Source organism: Balearica regulorum, chromosome 1, assembly GCF_011004875.1.
Source record: "Balearica regulorum gibbericeps isolate bBalReg1 chromosome 1, bBalReg1.pri, whole genome shotgun sequence".
In the NCBI taxonomy this organism is placed as follows: Eukaryota; Metazoa; Chordata; class Aves; order Gruiformes; family Gruidae; genus Balearica; species Balearica regulorum.
This window is the reverse complement of record NC_046184.1, coordinates 180,064,591-180,083,552: the sequence shown is the minus strand read 5'-3', so window position 1 is coordinate 180,083,552 and position 18,962 is coordinate 180,064,591.

Genomic DNA, 18,962 nt, shown 5'->3' with positions numbered 1-18,962 from the left:
CACAAAATTGTAGTTTCAGTTTTACGAAATTGCACAGGAGGATAGCTGCTGCGAAAACTACTTTTTTATGGTATTATAATACTTAGATCTAATACTAATAAGAGGATACAAAATGTCTTTTAATCATTTCTTTATCATACACATAGTTAGGATAACGCCTCTGAATGAAATACCCATTTATTTCTGTGAGATTCACTTCACCTGCATAATGACTGAAAATTGCAGTGGCAGCCTCTCAAAAACCACTTCCAATGCTCTTAGGACTACTATATTTGAGTGACTGCTGCTCTGTTCTTGACCTGTCTTTCAAACAAGTTAAATGCTGTGTGTTAAACCCAACTGGAGCATTGGTTCTGTATTAACAGGCCCTCTTCTGTGATACTTTGAAGTGATGAGGAGGTTGACCTTGAATGCCCATCAAGTGCCCATCAAGTTGCTCTCTCACTCCCTCTCCTCATCAAGACAGATGAAGAAAATAATGATGTAAAGCTCACAGATTGAGATAAGGACAGGGAGATCACTCACTAGTTACCACTCCACTTGGGGAAAATTAATTTCATTTATTGTCAATTAATAACAGAGTAGGATAGTGAAAAATAAAAACAAAACAAAACTGAGGACACCATCCCACCACCCTCCCTTCTTCCTAGGCTCAACTTGCCTCCCTATGCCTCTATCTCCTCCCCCTTAGTGGCGCAGGGGGATGGGGATTGTGGGTTGCAGTCAGTTCATCACATATCATCTCTGCTGCTTCTTCCTCTTCACACTCTTTCCCTGTTCCATTGTGGGGTCCCACCTAGATTAGACAGTCCTTCACTGACTGCTCCAGCGTGGGTCCTTTCCATGGCGTGCAGTCCTTCAGGAATGTACTCGTCCAGTGTGGATCCCCCATTGGGTCACAAGTCCTGTCAGAAAACCTGCTCCAGTGTGGGCTCATCTCCACTGGCCACAGGTCCTGCCAAGAGCCTTGTCCTTTGTCGGCTCTCCATGGGCAGCACCTTCCTTCAGTGCACATCCACATGCTCCATCATAGAGTCTTCCATGATTCTGCTCCACCATCAGCCTCCATGGGCTGCAGGGGGACAGCATGCTTCACCATGGTCTTCACCACGGGCTGCAGGGGGATCTGCCCCAGTGTCGGGAGTGTCTTCTCCCTCTCCTTCTGCACTGACCTTGGTGTCTGCAGAGCTGTTTCTCTCACGTATTCTTACTCCTCTCTCACAGCTACTGGCCACATTTTTTTTACCGTTAATTTTTTTTTTTTTTTTTAACTCTCATAGAGGCACTACTGATGTTACTGATGGCTCAGCTTTGGCCAACAACAGGTCTGTATTTGAGCTAGCTGAAGCTGGCTCTGTCTGACATGGGGGCAGCTTCTGGTGTCTTCTCACAGTAAGCCACCACTGCAGTCCCCCTGCCACCAAAGCCTTGACACATAAATCAAATAAAATACACCATGATAGGGCAAAAGATACACTGTACTTCATTTGTATGTACAGCATTTATCTTCCAATCACAGATTAGCCTTTTAAAAAGACATGCTTCTACTTTACACACACAAGCTCACAAAAACAATAACTAATTGAATCCCAAACGCTTTTGTCTAAAACTTGCTAGATTTGATGAATTTTGCTAACTTCAGGGAATAAGTATCATAACATCTGCACTGGACTCTGGTTGGGCTGCCTAAAGACTCAGTACTTCTGGCACCTTCATATAAAAATAGCTTCATTGGCTCTTGCCAAAGTTAGCATCTAACCTTGCAGGCTCCCAGTCTATGCAGTATGTCAGGGCAGGGAAGAGTCGTTTGCTGCAGTTAGAGCTGCAAGTTGGAGTGTCTGGAAGCTCTGGCTCCAACTGCAGCAGGAGGCTCTGGGCTCTTTAGCTGCATAGTGAGATCAGTGCACATCTTAGCGCACATCTCGGAACATAAATCAGTTCAGAAACACCATTTGTAGAGCCTTCTTCCAAATTTCATTGCATTGAAAATGTCAACAAGTAGTTGGGTTTTATCTGATTCAATATCAAACTTTAATTTTCCACATATTGGAAACTCCTTGTTTTGGGCAGGTCTACTGAAATTAGTGTTAAAGACAAGAAGGTAGCAATTCTTTCCCCCCTCCTGACTCCTTTTATTCTACTGGATTGGGTTTATGCTCTGAGAACTGATGTGTAAATGCTCTTTATTATATTTTGAACTCTGTTTTCTAGGTTCTAATATAGACAGTTATAGGCTGTTGATACTACTACTATCTGGGATGGCAGCAAAAGTAAATAATAGCAAGAAATATGCACTGAACATATCACACAATGACCTTAGATATAATTAATATCATGCTGCCAAAATTAGGGACAGTGGCCTTGAGATAATGGTGACTAAATACATTGAGAGCCTCATGTTTTAGCTAGCAAGTCTCAATACTTTCCACAGGGACTGAGCACGATTTATGGTATGTTTACCTGGCCACTGGGTGTCACTGTTGATTCACTTTTAGATTGGAACAATACCAGGTTTTGTTCCTTCGTTTTTTGTTTTAATAATAATAGAGTGGTTGTTCCTTTAAGAAAGCTGTTAAGGCCAAGTAAGTCACCTTAGGAAAACATTAAAAGAGCCATTGAAAATCTTCATCAAGATATTTGAACATCATGTCCCCATCATGGTTTACAGTGTAGTCAGCAATACCATATCACATCAGTCAGTTATACGTATAGCATTAACCCTTTTAGATCTCAGCTCAGTGCTTCATATGGTTGAAGAGATGCGGGCAGCATATACTACTAAATTTATTGTAAATTGTTTGTATAAGGAAAGGGGGTTTTGGCTGTTATTTAGGTTGTTTATAGACCTAGTATGTAAATGAACATAAAGTAATATCAAGACTGACACTCAAGAAACAGTACAGAAACACAGAAAGTGAATTTGTATACCATACGCAGGACATTGTTACTCTATAAAAGTCAGGCATTTGAGCTATGACAAGGCTCTTAATTCAAAGAATTAGAAGAAAAAAAGGAGGATACAAAACTGTGCCTCACTCCTTTGGCTTTTCTTTCACTGCATTTATAGGTCTTCGAAAAGAAGTAAAACCAGACATAATTTTCTTCCTTTTTTGTATTGAAACTCTTGAAGGAAGAGATTTAGCCCAGTTGTTTGGAGATGAGGAAGTAAGGCCCAACTAGCTCTATAGTCATTATCTCTGTATAAAATAGTTGTTTCTCCATCAAATTATCCTAAGGAGAAGCATACATTACTTCAGGGGAGTTATATTGCCCTTTACAGCTTGTTGCAAGGACAGCATCCTGCAAATGGAGGCCACTCTCCATCATATTTGAGAAGTCCTGGCAGTCTGGCGAAGTTCCTGCCGACTGGAAGAGGGGGAACATAACCCCCATTTTTAAGAAGGGTAAAAAGGAAGACCCAGGGAACTACAGGCCGGTCAGTCTCACCTCCGTGCCTGGCAAGATCATGGAGCAGACCCTCCTGGAGACTATGCTCAGGCACATGGAAGACAAGGAGGTGATTGGTGACAGCCAACACGGCTTCACTAGGGGCAAATCGTGCCTGACAAACTTGGTGACCTTCTATGATGGGGTTACAGCATCCGTGGATAAGGGAAGGGCAGCTGACGTCATCTACCTGGACTTGTGCAAGGCATTTGACACTGTCCCACATGACATCCTTGTGTCTAAACTGGAGAGACATGGGTTCAATGGATGGACCACGCGGTGGATAAGGAATTGGCTGGATGGTTGCACTCAAAGAGTTGTGGTCAATGGCTCAATGTCCAAGTGGAGAATGGTGATGAGTGGCGTTCCTCAGGGGTTGGAACTGGGACCGGCACTGTTCAACATCTTTGTCGGTGACATGGACAGTGGGATCGAGTGCACCCTCAGCAAGTTTGCCAACGACACCAAGCTGTGTGGTGTGGTCAACACGCTGGAGGGAAGGAATGCCATCGAGAGGGACTTTGACAGGCTGGAGAGGTGGGCCTGCGCAAACCGCATGAAGTTCAACAAGGCCAAGTGCAAAGTCATGCACGTGGGTCGGTGCAATCCCAAGCACCACTATAGGCTGGGTGAGGAATGGATTGAAAGCAGCCCCGAGGAGAAGGACTTGGGGGTACTGATTGATGAGAAGCTCAACATGAGCCAGCAGTGTGGGCTTGCAGCCCAGAAAGCCAACCATGTCCTGGGCTGCATCAAAAGAGGTGTGACCAGCAGGTCAAGCGAGGTGATCCTGCCCCTCTACTCTGCTCTTAAGAGAGAGACCCCACCTGCAGTACTGCATCCAGCTCTGGGGCCCCCAATATAAGACAGACATGGGGCAGTTGGAGTAGTTGGAGTGAGTCCAGAGGAGGGTCATGAAGCTGATCAGAGGGCTGGAGCACCTGTCCTGTGAGGACAGGCTGAGAGAGTTGGGATTGTTCAGCCTGGAGAAGAGAAGGCTCCGGGGAGACCTTATAGCAGCTTACCAGTTTCCGAAGGGGGCCTACAGGAAAGATGAAGAGGAACTGTTTATGAGGGAGTGTAGTGACAGGAGAAGGGATAATGGGTTCAAGCTGAAGGAGGGTTGATTTAGATTAGATGTTAGAAAGAAATTCTTTATTGTGAGGGTGATGAGGCACTGGAACAGGTTGCCCAGAGAGGTTGTGGAGACCCCGTCCCTGGAAGTGTTGAAGACCAGGTTGGATGAGGCTTTGGTCTAGTGGAGGGTGTCCCTGCCCGCAGCAGGGGGGGTTGGAACTAGCTGATCTTTAAGGTCCCTTCCAACCCAAACCATTCTATGATTCTATGATTCTGTTTCGAGATTCTGCAGGATCTTTTGTGATGGATTGGAAATACTAGTAGCAGTTTTATTTAAAGAAAGTAACTAAGATAATGAAGAAATTTCTTAATTAATTCAAGATGCACTAATGTGAAAAATCATGTTTCTATTTATGTGAGGTACAAAGATGTTCTTATTGTGGGAACTGTCAGTAACATCTTGTTTTTTTCTTGTCAAATGCATCAATGCAAGCTCCTACTGTGTGTGATCCTCTTTCACAATGGAAGCTGAGTGTTAGAATGGAGGGTTTGTTTCCTGGGCTTATTTTATTGTTATTATTAAGGAGGAAATAGCTTCTTGCAAGAGAACATTCAAGAAAAAAATGCAGAAGCTACACTATGATGCTATTGTTCCTTTTTATTTAATTTTTACTATGTCATGATGTCAGCTTTGTGATAAGTAAGTAACTATGAATTTAACCATCAGAAAATATGTTTACAATGCAGCCAGCAATCCAGCTAAAGGAAGTTTATGGCTTAAAAATTCTGTCCAGTTTGTACTGAATTATAGACAGTTTTAACAAACAGTACTATTTTAGGATTTTGTGTGCCAGAAACCCTCAGTCCACTTATCACAGCAGATACTCTAACACAAAAGTATTTTCAAGTATGATGCTTTTACATTTTTAGGAAGAAAACATCTTCAAAACCATGCTGTGCTAACCCAAAAAATAGTTCTAAAAGGTTTCTTACATAATATCTTCAACAAAGGACAAACCAGGACTAAATTCTTCAGCCTGTCTGTGTGCCTACTTGTATCAGTCAGCTAAGTATTAGCTGCTAGGTAATCTCCCCCTGTTACATCTGTACCTCTCAAAGCAATATATTTACCAAACAGTGTTGAACAAAATGTTCTTTGCAATACAAAATGTCTTCACACTTGTAGCTAATATCCACTATCTTATATAAGCACAGGAAACATTGATAATATTCACTCGAAAGAGTTAATCCTGTACATATGTGCTTCATAGTTATATAAAATGTAAAAAGAAAAAAAAAAAAAAAAAATATCAACCACCCAACAAACCCTTACTACAAGTACTAATTTAACAGCATAGTGTTAAATTAGGGTTAAAGCTTCCTGTTTTGTGACCGGGAATTCTGGGGAGATTAATTTTACCCTTGAAATTAGGTTACTGAATCTCACCTGAAATATAGTATAGCTTTAAAAAAGGGCAATGTGAAACAGTATTACTAATACCACTATATTTAGTGAAACCATCAAAATAACTACTCATCTGCTCAATTAATTCTGAGTTTAATTCTGAAAGAGTTTGTGTGGTTTCAGTGTTTTGTCATAAGCATAAATTTGATTGTGCTGAGCAAAGTGATCATGTTTCCTCAGCCTTTCATTTTGAAAGTTGTTTTCGTACAACTTTGAAGACACAATTGAATATTGTAGATTACTTATGTTTCTGGAATACTTACGTTTCTCTTGTTATGACTGTTTAAGTTATACACATTTCAAGACTGAGAATATTCCTCACTATATATACATATAATATATTTATATATTATTGTCTGAACAGAAAACGACCAACAGAGAGAGAGTCACCTTGCTTTAACATCTGAAACGTAAGTGATATATAATGACTGTATACATGTACTATTAAACTACTACATCCCTTCTTTATATCTTGGAATATACATGCTTAAACATACACACATGCAAAACTATCTTCTCTTCCTTTGTGTTTAGTTTACTTTAGCAATCCTGTTAATTCCTTTGCTTAAGAATGTAACAGAAACATAGAAAAAACCCTATGCTAGAACATCTGTTTCTATGTAATGAAGCATGTAAAGGCATAATGAAATGGATTACTTACACCTTAGAAAGAAAAGGCTCTTCCTAATACCCCAGGAACCCTTTAGGCCATTGCAATGTTGGTGCACACTATATTATCAGATTTGTGTCATTCTGATAAGATGGTCCACTTGAAGTAGCCTTTGAGCTAAAACCAAGACATTAGGTTGAAGGAAGCAGCAATTTAAAATTATTGGTGTAAGGATAATTAGAGACTGGCAGGTATCCAGTGTCATTATGAGGAGGTTGCTGTAGGGCAAATGAAACAACTGCCTGTTTTCTGCAGTGCCACAAACATGGATCTGTCTTTGCTCAAACTGGTTTTATTTTTAGCTTACATCTGCTTCCTAACATCTTGAGTTTTTTCTGAGCTCTTTTCGAACTTGGAATTTTTCAGCTCTCTGTTGTTTAGCCCAAATTCCAAATGGGTTGCATTTTAAAGAGCATGAAATACATCTTTTGCAGTGGCAGGAGCTATGTTTTTGTTTTGTTTTGGGTTTTGGTTTTCTTTCCTCATATATTTAGCCTCTCAATGTTCCATTTTCTTCTGCTTTCTTAACAGTATTTTGTTATTAAATATCTACAACATCTATCTTTTTTTTTTTTTTTTTTTTTTTTTAAAGGCAAACCCCACACTGGCTAAGGAGACTTTTAAATCTTTCAGCTCTTCACAAACTCCTTTGCAGAAGATGTCAGGTAAGAAAGGGAAGAAGCAGAGGTACTAGCTCACAACTGATCAGCAAGGAGAATGGCTTTGATTTGCCATGTTCTTAAAGCTACATCAAATTGTCCATGCTTATAGGTTGAAACTAGGCTCTAGACTGAGAGCATCACAGTCCTTCTTTAGTATGTGCTTTCATTTTGTAGATGGGGAAAAAATATAAGGGAGTATTCTCAGGTCTAGTTCTTATAATGGAAGTAAGCTATACGTGGGGTAAACACAGACCTGACAGTAGGGAAGTACTCTCACATCTTCATTTGAGACATAACTCAAGAGAAACAGTGCTACAACTAGGAACTACAGGCAGTCTGTCAATTTCTAAATGTTGTCAGAGAACATGGGAAACACAAGATGAAAGCTTGAGGATGGTTTGCAAATCTCTTAAAAGGTTAAAATGATGGAAAGGCCACAATCTTAGAAACTTGATGCCTGTTGAAACAAGGCTAACTTTTAGTAATTTTTGAGCCAAAAACTTCAGGAAAAAATCTTTTTAAAAGTGTCTTGATAAGTTATTAACAATATTAAAAAAATTAATAATGCTGGAGAATGTTCCTGGTTATATAATATCAGTTTTCTATACTGCTTAACTGTTACAGTGATCCTTTGAAATATTTGTGGCCAAGGCCGAAATTCAGTCTCCCATGCAATTCTTGAGCAAGGTTTGGGAGTTAACAGGAAACAGAGACCACTTCCAAAAGCTAGTTTGGAATTGTCCATCCTGTTTGGGAAAATAAGAAAACCTAAAATTACTGACAAGAACTATTCTGTACTAGTTGGTCTCACTTCCAGACAAAATTCTAGTAGAAATTTTCTGGTATAGGCATGGCTGCTGATGCTGTGAAAATCACTCTGGTAGCTGTCAAGTCACAAAGTATTCATAAGGAAGGAAAAAAGTAAGATGTCAGCAAATTAAAAGTTATTTTTGTGGTGGGATTGCTAAACCTGGAGATGAAGCAAACAGACTGTATTTATCTGAGAGGGAAAGCCGGCATGATGAGATGTCACAGCCCCACTTTGACCAGGAGTATGCTATTAAGTTTTTGAGGACCCAGCTGCTGCATCTTCAGTGCTGTGCAGGTGCAGTCAAATTCATTGTTTCTTTACGTTGCCTACCTTCCAGAAAGCTGTGAGGTCAATATTAAAGGTGTGAAGATTAAATGGAAATCCTTTGGGTGCCCTTTATTCAATGGTGTAAAATACTGATACATTTACCTACAATATAGATGGTTCCTGGAAATCTAAGAGACCGCCATCTATCAAATCCATCTGACCTAGACAAAATGGCCTGGGATCCTTCCCAGGGTCACCCTGATTTTGCCTGCTATAAGTACGCTGCACTTAGACAATAATTTGTGGTTATACTTGAAATTGGCAATAGTTAATTGCTGACTCTTTGACTATCTCATAAGAAAACATTTTCTGAAGAACAAACAAGCTTAACTTTTAATGCTGTGATCATGAAAGTGACTGAAATATGGTATAGATTTCAATTCAAATGGGTAGCTAAGATAACAAAAGCAATTTTCCATAAATGAATGGATATTATACTGTACCAATTTACTCTTGACAAAGCCTGACTTGGTTTCTCTTATCAATACCTGTTTTCTACAAGCTGCACTGAACTGGGTTTTTTTGTGCTTCTGATGCAAGGTATTTAAAAAACAGAGGAAACAGATAATGGCAGACAAGCAGAAGGATGACATTTCTTCTAGTTCTGCTGGTGAAGAAGGCTAAATGCTGGAACAGAAAAACGCAAGAGAAAACTTTAATTTGTACTCCAAATTCTAAGTCCAAGAGTTCAGAGGCTGTGCCAGATCTCAGCATTCATGTCCACAGTCTACACAGCTAGTTCTCTGGTAAGACTGAGTATTTCTATGTGTGTTTATACATATGTATATACATGTATGCATATGTGTATATATATTTGTACATATACAAATGTATGTATATATGTATAGTGTGTATGCTGTAGATAGGCTGGTAAAATTACACTGGCCACATACAGAGTAAATAACTTTCTCAGCAAATCCTTACAGCTTGCTAAACAGCTTCTCTTCTATGGGATACTGCAAAAATTGGTGAATCTAAGGCATCAGTTTTGATAAAGAAATCAATCCTACTTGCTAACAATATGAAAGGGTCATTGTGAACTAGAGGTTTGAATAAAAAATATTTGGTTTCCATTATGTGGATTTCTTCGGTCTACAACTTTTGATCAAACATTATTTGAAAAAAAGCTCCTATGACTGATGTGAGTATGCCAAGTGTTAAGTGAAACAAACTTTATTACTCACTTGGGAAAAAATAATTAAAGAACAGCAATTTCTTTCAGAAAAGTACGATTTTCTATCATCTATTAAATTCTGGTTTTTTTCCTGAGTATATTATATCCTGGAAAAGTATCTGACTTTTTTTTTTCTTTTTTTTCTTTTTTTTTTTTTTCTTCAGTTCAATGAAAACATTTATAAAACTTCCTTTTCATCTCCTTCCCATTCCCCTCTGGAGCAGCAGTCAGGAACTCATGGCTCAGAATCAAGAGCAAAGTGCAGACAAATGAGTGATGCCAGGGCTTAAACCAAAGTCCTCGTGAACAGATTGTCTAACAGACTGGAGTAATAATCTTCAGAGCCACCATGCTGGCTTGCAGATTGCTGTTTTAAGTGGCTTTGATTATTATGGTTATTTGGCAGCAGTTCTTAAATTGGAGTTTGGGCTTTGGAACCCAGATGTACTACCTGAGCCTAATTGAATTCTCCTGGATGGGGAGTACAAACAGCAGAAGAAAATCCTCTGGTTAAAACGGAAGTCAAGACAACAACATGACTAGTTCATCATTAGTACTTTTTTTCACAGGAAAAAATACACAGCTGATTAATTCCCCAAGAGCAAATAACAAACCACATCGTTAATTTACATGTAAAAACATGTATTATAAAACTACACAGATTGCTATTTATGATTCAAAGAGTGTTAATTTCTACAAAATCTCAGAGTCAGAGCATTGAGAAATAGGAAGCTGGTCAGTGGAGGAATTGGTATTGGTGAGGCATGCAAGCACTAAGTGGTAAACCTGTTTTGACAGAGAAACAGACGGGAGGACATACGGCATCATAAAATAAAGAAAAAAAGACATAATTAAAGGTCTCTGGAGCTTCAGGTACTCACCTCTGCAAGAATAACATAGTGACTAGCAGAGTTTTCCCAGTACATAAAATTAGTCCACTAAGATAAACAATGTTTATGTTGTTACTTCCCTTTAAAAATGTGTATGGATGATTATGGGCCGTATGGGCATCATGAAGGTCAGGAGCACTTGAGACTTTGAGTGCAAAGGGATTTTACACTGAAACAAAACAGAAAGATGTTGATCTGATTGCTCCCTTCTTTATTTTCAGCAGGAAGTGTTGACATGGATATAATAGCTTTGGCCTGATCAATCAAAGCAGACCATAACCTGATTTGCAGATACAAGGAAATAGTTTAGCATGTAATTGTTAACAGGGTAAAGTGCTGAAAATATAGTTCACTGACATTATAATACTGGCTAAAAGGAAAACCAGAAGATGATAGGAAATAATATAGGCATACATTGATATTTTGTGACTTTTGAAATGCATTCTGCTCTTGCAGTCAGAGATCTGAAAGTCACAAGATAAAGTTTTTTCCTTCTGCAACCTTGAAGCGAAGAGAAAGGAAGTGTTAATGCAAGCAGGTGGCCTACACACTCTAGTTATTATGCATAGTCCCTTGAACGGAAAGCAATAATCATGCTGTAAATGGAATATCACAAAAATAGAAAAGTTACTGTTAGACTTGGACAAAAAAAATCCTCTATTAAGAAGGACCTTTGGTGGGAAATATCTGCTTAGCTGTACAACACTGATTTGAATATCAAACTAAAACCATGATGACACGTCAGCTAGGTTGGCAATTAATCAGAGAGCCCTTGCCTTTGTATGCAAATACTATTAATTTGAGTTGCATGAAACTGCCTACTGGCTAAATGTGATGTATGGTAGGTTTGGATTGAAGTGGATTTGCTTAACAATTCACTGGCTCTGAACCAGATGAGAATGTGGCTTTACTGTTGATATGAGTGTGAGTGTGCATATTTGTTCTCAACCATAATGCTAGTCTGATGATGAAGAAAAAATGCAAATTCATAATACTAAAATTACTGAGTTCTTCATCAAGATACTGTCTTTAAATATACACCCTACATCTCAATATAAAAGAACCATGAATCCAACTAGATAGCAATGTTATTACTAATTACAGGAAAAATCAGACGAATTGTATAAACTGACACTGATGAATAGATATAATCCACCATCTCAGAAAATTAAGTACTGTGCAATCATCTACAGTGAAAAAATGCAGCTTCCCTTAAAACAAGAAGTGGGTATTTTTTCATAATACCTTTTCCAAAATAAATGGTTGAAAAGTGGATGTGAATAAGAAAAAGAACACATTTCAGGACTCTGTATTAACTGATACGAATGGGAAAAAATGTCAAAGGGTTAACAAAAGATGTGTAAAACATTCAAATAAATTGTGCAGTTAGATTTCAAATATATTGAAACCTGTATACCTCTCCAGGCAAAGAAAGGCAAATTAAATATAAGGTCGGAATCTCCTTTCTTATACACAGTAGAAAATGAATAGTAGTTCTACTGCAGATAGTGGAGCTGTATCAGGAAAAACCAATACAAATAGGATCAGAATCATGCCTATAGCATCTAAAAGCACAGACAAGCCTGTGAGCTTGTTTAACATATGACAGCCCTAGGGGCAACTTAGAGTCTGCCAGCACTCTTCCCCCTGGAACATGCAAAATAGCTAGATGTTGCTGCTCAAAGAACGTTTTCCACAGCTTGGCATATGGTTTATACCATCCAAAGAGAATATGCAGCATACTATACTGCTTCCCCCACAAAGCAGCTACCCCCACCCCCACCCCCCTTTTTTTTTTTTTTTTTACTTTTTCATTATTTAGCAAATATTTGTTGATATCAACATGTCTCTAACATAAGGGTACTAATCCTAACCTCTTTCTGGTCAATGAGATACCTGCTGTTTATGTTAATGGCAACAGGATTGGGCCATGCAGTGCTTTATATAAGCATTTATCATTCAGAAAGGAACATTTTTTAAACTAGCAAAGGTATTAGCAAGGCTAAGAATATGTTGTTTGATTTTGTATGTTTGGTTTTCCTCAAAAAAACACAGTTAATCCTTTGCCAGGGAAAAAATATTATGAGTGTATGTTTGTCAGTGTTGCGAATATAAAACTCTACCCTTTCTTCTTTGGTCTAATCTAAATAAAAGTCTGATTATTTCATGAGAATTCACTTTAACATTTCTGGATTGTATTTTTATTTGAATTGAATGATGCCTTATGTGTATCTTTTGCAGCTTTTCTCTCAATCAGACTATTAAAAATTATGTGAATAAAATAATTTTAAAGTGTTTAAATTAGTGATTATTCAGATAAACTAAAAAAAAAATCTTATAAAGTTATCATTTGGAATAAATTAATTTTTCATTTTACTGATTTTATTTCTTGTTTGTTTATTTATTTATTGTCCATAAAGGATCACAGGCATATTTGAAGGAGCAAGATACACCCTCATATTTAATCCTCACAGATGATAATCTTCATGACTATTTCCACAGATACAGTGAAAGATATTTTCTGAATTGAAAGCATCCTTCATGCTGGCTTACAAAGTTAAAACTGCCTGTATTTTGGATTGTCAGTATTAGAGGAAGGAGCAGAATGTAAGAATAAGGACTCTCACTCTTGTTGTTTTGGTGAGACCACTGTTTATTAAGAAAAGTTAAAAGATCAAAATAAAAAGATTCTGTAAACTGGAGTGATTAAAATGTTTATTTCTGTGCAATTTCATTTTATTCCAAATTATGTCAAAAGCAGCATGTCCTGAGACAGGGTCTCCACTGCTAAAGAAATTAATGTATATCCTTCTAATTACACTTCTCAAAGACTTTCATAATAGTCCACCATAAACTCCTGGCACAGTTGATGACTCGGAGCATTCTGAGTGGCAGATGGTATCCACCATGCACTTTTTTCTTGCCTTTTTTTTTTTTTTTAATAGCTGAAAACTTCAGAAAAGAAATTCTAATGGGAAAAGTCTAGGAAAACAAAAATCCTGGCAGTTTTGCATCTGTGTTAAAATCAGCTCAAGGGCCAAATCCATATTCATATTAAGTCAATGGGAGACATGAGCAAGCAGAACTTGGACCTAAAAATAGTTCTGTTGGCAATAGGACTGAATATTCTTCTAATTTTTCTTTCTTTTAAATCACTAGAATTTTCATTTCTGAAATGTCTTATTCACTGACTAATTTCTTTAGTTATTGCAGACTGCATTGGGAGGAAAAAAAAAAAGTTTAATTTTCTCAACTGTCTTTGGAATTACTCGAGGCACCATGTAACTTTTTATGACTGACTTCCTCTGATAGGCACATTTCATTAGACTAATAAAGCTCCTCCCTTAAAAATCATACTTAGTTATCTCTTTATAGAACAGAATTTTTAACCAGTACCTGGTAGACAGATCTGAAACTCAGTTTTCAAGGCGATCAGAATGACTACAAAAGCTTGAGCTTACACAAATTCCCTTAAATAATGTTCCCATGCTCTAAAGCTAAGAAACAGGAAACTCTATTTAAAAATATATTTAAACAATAGAAGATCAATATTAGCTGTGCTCTAGATAAACAATAGAAAACTGAAGAAAGTGTACTCACTAAAAACTGCTTTGTTCTTTTTAAGCTATGGGAAATTTGTGTTTAGCAATTACACATTTTATACTGCATAGCAATCTGTTGTCCCTGTGTGGTGTAAATGTCAGACTGCCAAGAAGATGCCTGCAGGAAAAAAAAAAAAAAAAAAAAAAAAAGTAATTTACAGAGAAAAAAAAAAATAGAAAACCTCAAAGGAGCTTTTCCCAGAAGCACTTGTACAATTTACCTCAGTAGCTCTTAGTTGCAGAATTGGGTAACTGAAAAGAGTGTCTATCCCTGATTCAGATTACTGCTTCTGTTTGCTAACATAACTTATAAATCAGCATATTTTTCCTTCCTGATTGTTTTGTTTATTTTGTTTTGTATGGCAAGAAAAGAGGATACTTTATCCAAAATTAATTATTTAATTGAAACAATGATCAGAAACTAAAGGGGCAAATCAAAACTTTACTTTCTGTTCTAATATCAGCACCATCACCATTGTATCTCAATTACTATCTAGAGATAGTAACCAAAATTGTCTGCAGGACTTCAAGCTCAGTTATGAGTGTAACTCAACTGTGAAGTTTCTAGATTGTTGTATTGCATCTTGAGAGGTTGTTTGATATTACGCACTCTAGGATTTTCTAGTCATACAGATGGTTGTGTTTATCATCATGGAATTTAAAGAAAAATATCTTTCGAATCATTTTCTCACTTCTGTCAGGGAAGAAAAGACAGAAGTGGTATAGGATAATAAACCTGGAAGATGGAGACACCTGCCTTTTATCACAATAATCTAAAAAAATCTGCATATAAAACTAAAAGTGCAATAACAAGAAGATTTCTGCCTTCAGTGGAGAGAGCTAGGCAGATATATGTTCACTCCAATTAGGTAATAATAATGTTTAACACAGTCAATCATTCAACTATGTTAGAATATAATTTTAAAGTTTAAAAAAACCCCCTAATGATTTGTATTCAAACAATTCCTAAATTTTTAGGTAATCATGCTAGGAATTTTAATCTGCCTGCATTTGGGGGATTTTTGTAAGTACTACAGTAGGCCTCTTGAATGTAAATATGTATATAACATTCCAGGAATAAAAATACTGTATTCCAGGAAATAATTAAGGAAAATTTTAAGTTCTAAAAGCTGCTTGCAGTTTACTGACATATAATGACAGATATCCCGTCAATGATTTGGTAATAGAAATTTAATAATAAATTTTTTTTTAGTAGTTTCTGTTAAAAAAATGAAATAAAAGACTTGATTTTTTTTTTTTTTTTTTTTTTTACTTTAAAGGTTTTTCTCTCAAATAATTTTTCATCTATGTAAGCTATAGTTAGTATCTTTGTGGACAGAACACTGTAAAATTTCTTCAGTCTCCTAAAAGAAAACTGTAATTCACTATTATCTTTGGATAATATCTTTAATGCCTATAAATAGTTTCTTTACTCTTTGCATACACCTTAACTTTTAATTTAGAAAGCTCTTATTGCAATTACAGGTCTCAGAAAAGAACAGCATTTAAAGGACAGAACCTGGGCAGAGAGGAAGAACAGGTAGAAAAAAAAAATCACAAATTTTTGAAATTTCACATTTTTTCAATTATCTTCTGGAAAAGAAAATGCAGGAACAGCAATTATGTTTTCCTGTCCTTTCATAACTTCATGAAGAACACATAAATCCAATGCAAAAGCAAGAGCAATAAAACCAAATGAAAGGTATCTAGTGTTACCATATTGCATTGCACTGAAATGTCATAAAACCTTTTATAAAGACAAATTTCCCCTCAAGTGCAGTAATACAGTCAGAGTGGAAAACAAAACGATCTTTATTTTATATACTTCTTACCCTCAGAGGAAAAATACCAAAAGGAGTTCTGATGCTGTTCATAACAGATAAAAAGCTTCCAGAGGGGAAATTTCCTCTTTAGTGCTGGGGCAAGGTAGAATCGGAAAGCAATACGAGGACTAATGGACAGAACAAAATGAAATCAGATTTTAGAAAAGACTATTTTGATGGTGGGTTGTTTGGTTTTGGTTTTGGTTTGGTTTTTTTTTTTTTTTCCAGTTACAATGTTATCATTTTATTTCCCAAGCTCTGACTTTTGCAGGATCCCCTTCTCTCTAGAGCAAGTGAAGTTTTTTTCCGTGCTTTTGCTGCTGTCTTGATTTTGCAAGTTCCTATTGATTAGCTTACTAATGCAAAAGGCCTCAGGTGTAATCTGCAGGAGGTTTTATTTTGCTCTCTTTATCTCTTGTATAATGTTTATGACCCTGGATTCATTGTAAATTCTGAGACTTCTTTTGAAGACCATATCAATCATGTAATTAAAGTGTGTTGCAACCACCTTTGTAATTTAGCTATACTGAGATCCATGATCATTAGGTCACTTGCTGAAAATCAGTGCTGTACTGTTTCCACCTTGATTTAACTTCACCATATTTTTTCTAGATGCAGTTTCTCGAAATCTTTTAGCTGTTGCTCATAGCAATCAGAAGCTATTAAAACCCAACTAACTAGGTTATATATTGTATTACATTATGTTTTTCATAGTCAGAAAGTTATCAGAGTTTCCATGATGCATGTTAAAATACAAATTAATTTCAAGATGACCTTACAACCACCACACTATTAATAAATCACCCATCAGTTTTGGTAAATGAAGCTTATGACAAGTAACAAAGAGAAACACCTACTGAGGGCAGTGATGTTTTATTAACCTTTTAAGACTAGATTCAGCTGAGTAAGCTGTTTTGTTCTCTTACCTGAACAAAACTGACTTTATAGGCTGAGACATCAGCCTATAATGACTCAACAACTTCTTTGCCTAAGTCTTCACTGGCAAATCCTTGAGCCACACTGCCCAGGTCACAGAAGGCAGGGACTGGGAGAATGCAGAACCGCCCACTGTAGGAGAAGATCAGGTTCAAGGATATCTAAGGAACCTGAAGGTGCACAAGTCCATGGGACCTGATGAGTTGCATCTGCGGGTCTTGAGGGAACTGGCGGATGAAGTGGCCAGGCCACTCTCCATCATATTTGAGAAGTCCTGGCAGTCTGGCAAAGTTCCCGCCGACTGGAAGAGGGGGAACATAACCCCCATTTTTAAGAAGGGTAAAAAGGAAGACCCAGGGAACTACAGGCCGGTCAGTCTCACCTCCGTGCCTGGCAAGATCATGGAGCAGACCCTCCTGGAGACTATGCTCAGGCACATGGAAGACAAGGAGGTGATTGGTGACAGCCAACACGGCTTCACTAGGGGCAAATCGTGCCTGACAAACTTGGTGACCTTCTATGATGGAGTTACAGCATCCGTGGATAAGGGAAGGGCAGCTGACGTCATCCACCTGGACGTCTGACACTGTCCTGCATGATATCCTTGTCTCTGAATTGGAGAGACATGGATTCAATGGATGGACCACGCGGTGGATAAGGAATTGGCTGGATGGTTGCACTCAAAGAGTTGTGGTCAACGGCTCAATGTCCAAGTGGAGAACGGTGACAAGTGGTGTTCTTCAGTGGTCGGTACTGGGACCGGCACTGTTCAACATCTTTGTCAGCGACATGGACAATGAGATCAAGTTCAACCTCAGCAGGTTTGCCGATGACACCAAGCTGTGTGGTGTTGTCGACACGCTGGAGGGAAGGAATGCCATCGAGAGGGACCTTGACAGGCTGGAGAGGTGGGCCCGTGCGAACCGCATGAAGTTCAACAAGGCCAAGTGCAAGGTCCTGCACGTGGGTCGGTGCAACCCCAAGCACCACTATAGGCTGGGTGAGGAATGGATTGAAAGCAGCCCCGAGGAGAAGGACTTGGGGGTACTGATTGATGAGAAGCTCAACATGAGCCGGCAGTGTGGGCTTGCAGCCCAGAAAGCCAACCGTGTCCTGGGCTGCATCAAAAGAGGTGTGACCAGCAGGTCGAGGGAGGTGATCCTGCCCCTCTACTCTGCTCTCCAGCTCTGGGGGCCCCAGTACAGGAGAGACATGGGGCAGTTGGAGAGAGTCCAGAGGAGGGCCATGAAGCTGACCAGAGGGCTGGAGCACCTCTCCTATGAGGACAGGCTGAGAGAGTTGGGATTGTTCAGCCTGGAGAAAAGGCAGCTCCAGGAAGATCTAATTGCAGCTTACCAGTTTCTGAAGGGGGCCTACAGGAAAGATGGTGAGGGACTGTTTATCGGGGAGTGTATTGACAGGACAAGGGGCAATGACCTTAAGCTGAAGGAGGGTAGATTTAGATTAGGTATTAGGAAGAAACTCTTTACTGTGAGGGTGGTGAGGCACTGGAACAGGTTGCCCAGAGAGGTTGTGGATGCTCCATCCCTGGAAGTGTTGAAGACTAGGTTGGATGGGGCTTTGGGCAACCTGGTCTAGTGGAGGGTGTCCCTGCCTGCAGCAGGGCTGTTGGAACTAGATGATCTTTGTGGTCCCTTCCAACCCTAATCATTCTATGATTCTATGACTCTATGACATTCAATGAGGTGTGACAAAGGACCTCGTGGAGAAGCATGTCCTACCAGGTAAAAAGAGGATTGGAGGGACACTCTAAGGATTCTCAAACTTGATGCCTTCCCATAGACAATCGCATTAAATCCCCCATATCTTGTTTTCCATTGACATAATTTTCTACAGTAATAGTTGTTGCAGTAGTGACACTTCTAAACTAAAAAAAAATTATAGTACTTCTGTTATGTTGACCCAAGTATCAAAATGCCAAGTGTCACAGCCCTCCTGCCAGACATTTTACTGAGAGAAAAGAAATAAAGGCACTGTTTATTTAGTGTTAATTTTGCCCTCCAAACAACATGACAGTCATTTGTCAGCTGTAAACAAATAGGTTATATAAAGTTTAC